Below are 7,745 nucleotides of genomic sequence, written 5' to 3'. Positions count from 1 at the left end.
GATAAACGTGGTTGTAGTCAAAGGGCAGAATGCTGTTCAGCCATAAAAAGGAAGGAAGCATCGACAGACGCCATGATTGGATGAACCCCAGAAACATCAGGCTGGATGAAAGAAGCCAGACACAAAAGGTCACATCGTGTAGGATTCCATTTGTAGGAAAGGCCCAAAACAGGCAACTGCATGGAGACAAAGACTAGCTAGTGGCTGCCGGGGGGCTGGGGAATGGGGGCAGGCTCTCCTTTGGGATGAGGAAATTACGCTTTGGAACTAGATAAAGTGAAGGCTGCAGAACACGGTGAAGGTACTGAATGCCACTGAACTGGACACTTCCTAGTGATTAATTTCATGGGGAGTCTGGGTGGCTCAATTGGTTAAGCATCTGACTCTTAATCTCAGCTCAGGTCTTGAGCTCATGGTTGTGAGTTCAAGCCCCACACTGGGCTCTGTGCTGGGCATGAAGCCGACTTAAAAATATATCAATAAGGGGCACCTGGGTGGCTTAGTAGGTTAAGCATCTGACTTTGGCTCAGATCATGATCTCACGGTGCATGAGTTCGAGCCCCACATCGGGCTCTGTGCTGACAGCTCAGAGCCTGGAGCCTGCTTTGGATTCTGTGTCTCCCTCTCTCTCTCTCTGCTCCTCCCCCATTCATGCTCTGTCTCTCGAAAATAAATGAACATTAAAACATTTTTAAAAATAAATCAGTAAGTAAAAGCTTAATTTTGTGTTACATGAAATTTATCTCAATTAAAAAAAAAAAGGCAAAGGCTATATTCGCTCTTGGTAACACTTCAGTCTCATACCTAACTTTTAAGATCACTGTCTTCAGGTCAAGACCCCGTAGGCCACATTAACAGCGGTGAACAAATAACTCACACCTTAATAATATTACAGGATACACCTCACCGGGTGGCTTGGGGATGGACAGGAGAGAAGATGTACTCCACTCAGCACTTGATGAACATCAGGTACTACTATGAAAAGGAACTGAGGCCCAGAGAAATTCAGCAACTTGCTCAAGGCAACCCAAGGCCCCAAACCCATCATTAGCTGAGCCCAGGCTGGAGTCTGAGTTCTCAAAAAGACTGCAGGAGTCCAGGAGGGAGGGGAGGGGCTGGGCACAGCAGTGGCAGCAGTGGCGGCTGAGCCAGGACTTGAAGGGTAGGTCGGGTCTGGATGAGGGGAAGGTAGAGGCAAGAGAGGGGGACCAAGATACCAGAGGGAGAGCTGGGTGCAGCGGGGGGCTGGCAGGCTGTGTCAGTGGCCTCTGGATGGCATTTTTCAGGCCCACATGTTGAGGGCCCAGCTCTTCAGGCAGTTGGCAACACCAGGGCCTGCAGAACCTCTCAGCCAGGAGCCAGGCCCTCCCACTGGCCCCAGGGAACCGTGAGGGACAGCCACTCTGTTTCTGTTCCCCACTGTGGAGCACTGTGGGGGAGAGTCTCCTTAGGAGAGCCCATGTTGTGCTTTAGAGAATGTTCCAAGCCACCTGGGTTCAAATCCCAGCTCTGCCATTTTCTAGCTGTGTATCCTTGGGCAAATGAAACCAACTCTCTGTGACTCAGTTTCCTCCTCTGTGTGATGGGGAAATAATACCACCTATCCAGTATGCTTGTTGTAAGGCTCAGAGGGGTTAATACAAGGCACTCGGAACAGTAGCTGGGCACAGAGCAGGCAACTGGCCAGGAGCCAAGGCCATGACACGCAGGGCCAGATGCCCTGGAGGCAAACGTTCACTCTGCCCTGACCCAACCCTGCAAGCAGCCCACGCACCGTGGGACCTCCCACCCCAGCCAGGACAGGGCCAGGGCCTCACCCCTGAGTCCCCACAAGCCCAGGCCATCAGTAACGACAAGAACCAACTTCTACCTCTTCTGAGTGCCTTCCATTGGGCAGATTGAGGGTTTTCTATTTCTGCAGTTGTTTTAGATCACGTTGACACATGATAATATAGCATATATAGATGTTGTAAAGTGGGCTCCAACCCAGGGCTTGAACTCATGACCCTGAGATCAAGACCTGAGCTGAGATCAGGAGTCGGACACTTAATCGACTGATCACCCAGGCGCCCGCACATAATTTTAATTTATGTCAATGGTACTGTTTTAGATCTCATTCTGTTTATGTTTTTTCACAGAGCACCACCGATTTAAATGCCTCAGTTACAGGAAGGTGTACAATCAGGTACACACTCCTGTGACCTCCATCCACATCAAGCTATAACCCATAGCCTCTTTCCAGATTATCCCTGCCCTGACTTTTTTCACCGTTGACTCATTTGCCGACCTCTGAGCTTAATATATGTGGAAGATACTAGTTTGTGTCCAGCTTTAGAGCTTCAGTGTAAGAATATTTTTACTTGGGGACATTTTAAATATTATTTTCTCAAGTTATGTTGTACCTTTTTACTTGGAAATAATTTCTTACTTATAAAAAGTTGTAAAGATAAAAACAATACAGAGAATACCACATACCTTTCACCAAGATTCATCAGTTGCTAACATTTTACCCTCTTTGCTTTATCATTTGTCCATGTGTCTGTGCGCTCTCTTTCTACACACACACACACACACACACACACACACCTTTTCTCTGACTTGAGGGTAATACACGTATATCATGGCCCTTTACCCTACTTCACTGTGTATTTCCTAAGAATAAAGACATTCTCTGCTGTAACCACAGCTGTCGACTTCATGAGTTTACATGGAGAGAACGCTTACCTAACATACGGCCCATGTTTGTTTTCTCAGGTGACCTAATCATGTCCTTTCTAGAAGCCTCCCCTCCAGTGCAGGGTCCAGTACAGGCTCAGGTATTGCATTTAGTTGTCTTCTTTGGACTCATTTGTTTTATGACACCAACATTTTGGAAGAATATCACGGCCATCAGCTGTCTTTTTAATACAGAGTCCCACATTTTGGGGTACCTGGCTAGTTCAGTCGGTAGAGCACGTGACCCTTGATCTCAGGGTCATGAGATTAAGCCCCACATTGGGTGTAGAGCCTATTTTTTTTAAACTGTTAAAAAAGAAAGAGTCCCACAGTTTGTATTTATCTGGTGCTTTTTGGGTCCTTGGCTGAAAGACCGCAGAGGTGCTATGGTCTTGGGGTATCACCCATCTGTCCTTCATAAGTGATGTTGACTGTCATCACTCAGTCCAGGTGTTACTTGGTTTCTCCACTGTATAATTACCGTTTTGTTTTTTTCCTCCCTTGCAATGTAGAGGTCTGTGCGGACACAGTTTAAGAGCATACAAATATCCTGCTCATCCAAATGAAAATCCATTGCCTCTAGACTGAACACCTGTGGATTCCTGCCTAATCTGTCCTTTACGATGGTTGCAAATCGACTTTCCAACTCCAGCAGCCCCTCAGCATTGTACCACAGGCCAGAGCCCCCCCTTCTCCCCTTCTATCTATCTGTTGTCGATATGGATCCCTGTATTTCCAGCAGTTTTTAGTTCTTTGCTGTATCTCATCATCTTGGTGCTCAACCTGCCCCCAGGTTTGGCCACTCTGGCTCGAGTCTTCTGACAAGCCCCCCACCCCATACTCTCTAGATGCACTTCCTGACTTTGCAGCAAGGCTCCTCTTGAGGTTTTGCTGTCCTGGCCCTGGCACCGGCCATCTTCCTCTCAGAGGGTATCGGTGCCCAGGACTAATAGTGCTGGTGACCGAACCATGTTTTACAAGCCACCTGCAAACTCCTGCATAGATCTCGTCTATCTGCTTTAGACTGTTGCCTAGAACACCATCCCGTGTCCTCACCGCACTCCGCCTCTCTACTCTGCCGGTGATGGACAGCCAAGCGGCCTCTGTCCTTAAGGGTGGCTGTGACAATGTCTTGGATGTAGAAAAGTTTTCAACTAGCAATAATTGCGCCTCGGATAAACCTCATTGGCTACGATACTGCCACTGCGCAAAGCTATTGTCTTCGGATGTAGGCCCAGCAGGATTGATTGCTCTGCCAAAGAACATGTGTGTCTACTTCACCTCACTGCTCTCTGGAGGCCATGCTGAGTGTACAAGGGGCTCCAGCCACATGCTGGCCCCAGGCCTTCACATGAGGTTGCCTGGGCCTGCCCGCCCCAACCTCTAGGCTGACGGGCCCCTGACCTCCAGCAAGCGTTGTGGAGTATTCTTCTCTCCCCATGCCCTGCAGCTGCGCAGTGAGGGGAGGGCAGTGCCTGGGGCCCCACAGCACAGGAAGAGGGTGAGGGGGGCCCACATTGGGCTCTGCGGAAAGTGCCCCCACAACTGAATCCTCTGAAGGCACATATTCTCCTCTCCTCTGGACTTGGTAGCTGGGACACAGCTACCCCCTAGCTCTTCTGGGAGAAGGGAAGGGGAGGCCGCCGGCCCGGGGCAACTTCTCATAAGTGCTTGTCACTCTAGTTTATAAAGCACTTTCGTACTTAATCCTTCTGAGAGTCATGGGCCACAGCACCACAGGTGTTTCTCAGCCCACTTTACAGAAGAGGAAACTGAGGATCAGTAAAGACTTCCACTCAAGGGCTGTCGGCTCTTTCACAGTGGCCTGCAGAATCCAGGCCCAGTGTAGGTGGCCATAGGAGGGGAGAGAGTGACCCAAAGGCCTTCAATCTGAAGCAGCAGGTGACTCAGCACCCAAGGGAGCCTCTTCTCCCCAAGGCTGTCAGCCCAAGATGCTCCTAGCGAAGTGGGACTTTGCAAGGGTCCGGGATCTCTGCATTGGGTCAAGTTCTGTTGCTGAAGCTTATTTTTTTGTTTAACTAACGAGTTCCAGTGTCAAGTGCTCGCTGATTTCAGCTCTTCGTGTTAAATTTCTCAACCCCCACAGCAGCTGCGTGGCTGAATACCACTGTTACCTCCACTTTATAGATGGGGAAAATTGTGGAGAGGTTAGGTAACCGGGCCATGGTCATGAGCTGGAAGGTGCTGGGGTAGGAAGCCAGGCCGGCTGGCTTTTGAAGCCACCTTCCATCTGGCCCTCCAGCCTGGCATCCATTCCTCCAACTCGCCACCAGCCACGAGAACCGTCCACGGTGCCCTGAGGAACAGAAGACAGAGAATGGTGCTTCCACGAGGACTTCCCAGGACTCAGCAGGAACGTGTGGCTTTCTGACCAGGACACTCAGCTCTCTGGGCCACCCAGCCAGGAACAGTCCCTTCTCAGAGCCCTGGGACTCCCCCTCTGAGGGAAGCCGGGGACACAGACTCTCTGACCTTCTAAGGCCCCCATGGCAGGCACAGCATCTCTGCTCACCTGCCCTGTGAGCAAGGGTTTCCTGGAGATTCTCAGGTTTGTTCCAGAAGCTCCCAACCTCCCTGCTCTGCGCCGGGTCACAGTGCAGAACACACCTGTCCCTTCATGTCCAGGATAAAACTTCTGAAACTTGTAGCCCAGAACATTCTTCGGGTGAACGCCCCCACCTTGATTCCATGTGATATTGTGTGTGTGTTAGGGGTGTGGGGGTGGGGGAATGGTTACTATGCTAACCAGAGCTTTGGAATCAGAAACAGAAGACTAGGGGCGCCTGGGGGAAGCAGTCGGCTCAGCGTCCCACTCTGGATTTCAGCTCAGGTCATGATCTCACAATTTTTGAGTTCAAACTCTGCATTGGGCTCTGTGCCAGTCACCAGGAGCTTGCTTGGGATTCTGTCTCTCCTTCCCTCTGCCCCACCCCTGCTGGTGCTCTCTCTCTCAAAATATGTAAATAAACTTAAAGAAAGAAAGAGAAGACTAGCTGTTCCAGTGACTGACTGTTGCCCCAGGCAGGATCTCTGGATCTGAGCTTTCTCACCTGTGCAATCCAGGGAGACGGTAAAAGCAAGGGAGGGACTGTAGGCAGCGGGCCCGCGCCGGGCTCCGGCCACCCAGCGGCAGGTGTAGGGCCCCTTGCTCCTCTCACGGGTCTGGCGCCTGCACTCTGCACAGCGCACCCCCCCTCCCCACCCCCAAGGACAAGCCCACGGCTCTGGAGCGTGAAGGTGCCAGCCCCAGAGCTCGGCCAGCAGCGAGCCGGAGCCACCAGGAGATGAACTGGATGGGAGATGGTGGGCAGGGCAGAGGCGCTGAGCCAGAGATTTCCCCCCGATAGCGCCACAGCTCCCCGGGCCCTTCGCCACGACTTGGAAAAGGTCAGAAGCCCCAATGTGGGCCTGTGTCCTCTGCTGGGAGAGCCGACCTGAAAGTCCCTGACCATCCTCGTTTTCGTGGGTTGCTGGCCAGAGGCTGTACAGGTTATGGCAGAGAGACCATCAGAGCCGGAAGGAAGTTGGAAACGGAGGCACAGTGGGAGGAAGCAACTTTGACCCAGGTCACTAACCACTGGGTGGCCAGGCTGATGGCTGAGACGGAGACCCGCTCAGAGCCCGGAAGAGGCACGTGCAGGCGTCCCAGGGCTGGAACAAGCAGCCAGGAGCTCGCCCTTCCTTGGCATCTTGAGGGACCTGGCTCTTGGTACCCTGAGGACCTAGCTCTGTTTGTCAGCACAGGGCCTGGTCCATGGCCTTGCACGCCAGGCCCAGTGGCACAGAAAATTCGAGCTACTGAAGGCAGAAGATTTTCTCTGCCCTTGAATCACCAGCGTGATGGGAGGGACTGGTCATTACCTGTGCTACAGGCTGGAGCCTATGTGATAGAAGAGAGGACCTGGATGATGAAAGAGGCGGCGGGAGGGACCCAGAGCCCGTGAGGTAGAGAAGGAAGCAAAGACAAGGCTTTTCCAGAAGCCGGGTTGGGAGGAGACTTACTCCTGGGAGGGGAGGAAAAGCAAGAGGAAGACACGCAGTGCTTACATGATGCTCATGTGGAGGCTAACGTCCTGTTTCACCCTGCCCGCAGCCTGCTGCTCCCCACGGCCAGTGGCTGGGGCCCCGCTGGCTGGGGGGGGGGCGAAGGAAGGGGCTGCCCGTGCTGGCTCTTGGCTTCCAAGTGCACTTTCCCAACCAATAATGACTGGGAAGGTGGGCGCCTGGGTGGCTCAGTCAGTTAAGCATCTGACTTGGGCTCAGGTCATGATCTCACAGTTCATTAGTTTGAGCCCTGCCTTGGGGCTCAGAGCCTGGAGCCTGCTTCAGATTCTGTGTCTTCCTCTCTCTCTGACCCTCTCCTGCTCGCATTCTGTCTCTCTCAAAAATAAACATTAAAAAATTTTTTTAAAAAAGTCTGGGAAGAAAAAGGCTGCTTACTTGGAGCCTTTACCTTCTTCACTAATTAGCAGCTGCTTTGTCATGGTCATGGCCNGGGGAGGTGGCGGGGGGTGGGGGGGGGACAGACACCATGCTCTCCACCCCAGATCACCCAGATAGAAAAACCCCTTTGCACTGGGCTTTTAAGAGCTAAAGTTATTGCACAGGGTACTGTAACCCCCACGTGACACAGAAGGCCATCGAGGTCCAGGGAGGTTGAGCACCTTGTGCAAATGGGTTCGGCAAAGGAGGCTGCTTCTGGGAACTGATATTTGAGGTGCTGTGCTAGCTGGTTTCTCACAATAACCCATTCTGCAGGTAAGGAAACAGCCTCAGATTCTTGGTGATGACAAAGGCGCTCTAATTCTACTTCAGCTGCCCTGAAGTTTTTCCATTACAATTAAAAGCCTGACTTTTGGGCTTCTGTGTTCGGCTCATTGTCTAGCTTAGAATCCTGCTACATTGGTTTAGACAGGATCCTCCACCCTTGACATCTGATCAGACTCGTTGTCCTCCTCCACTCCCAGGTGGGGTCTGTGCGCCGCCACCCCCCCCGCACCCCCCCCCGC

At 52.1% G+C, this 7,745-nt stretch overlaps 1 protein-coding gene and 1 pseudogene across 1 annotated transcript in view; both read right to left on the bottom strand.

The window, feature by feature from the left end:
* Positions 1-7,745, bottom strand: part of LRRC20 (leucine rich repeat containing 20) — an 88,451-nt gene that overhangs the window by 633 nt on the left and 80,073 nt on the right. The window lies entirely within an intron of this gene.
* On the bottom strand, positions 3,848-3,930 carry LOC144243601 (U4 spliceosomal RNA; annotated as a pseudogene).

This window comes from Crocuta crocuta, unplaced genomic scaffold (genome assembly GCF_008692635.1).
Source record: "Crocuta crocuta isolate KB4526 unplaced genomic scaffold, BGI_CrCroc_1.0 scaffold167, whole genome shotgun sequence".
In the NCBI taxonomy this organism is placed as follows: Eukaryota; Metazoa; Chordata; class Mammalia; order Carnivora; family Hyaenidae; genus Crocuta; species Crocuta crocuta.
This window is presented reverse-complemented; position numbering and strand designations above follow the sequence as displayed.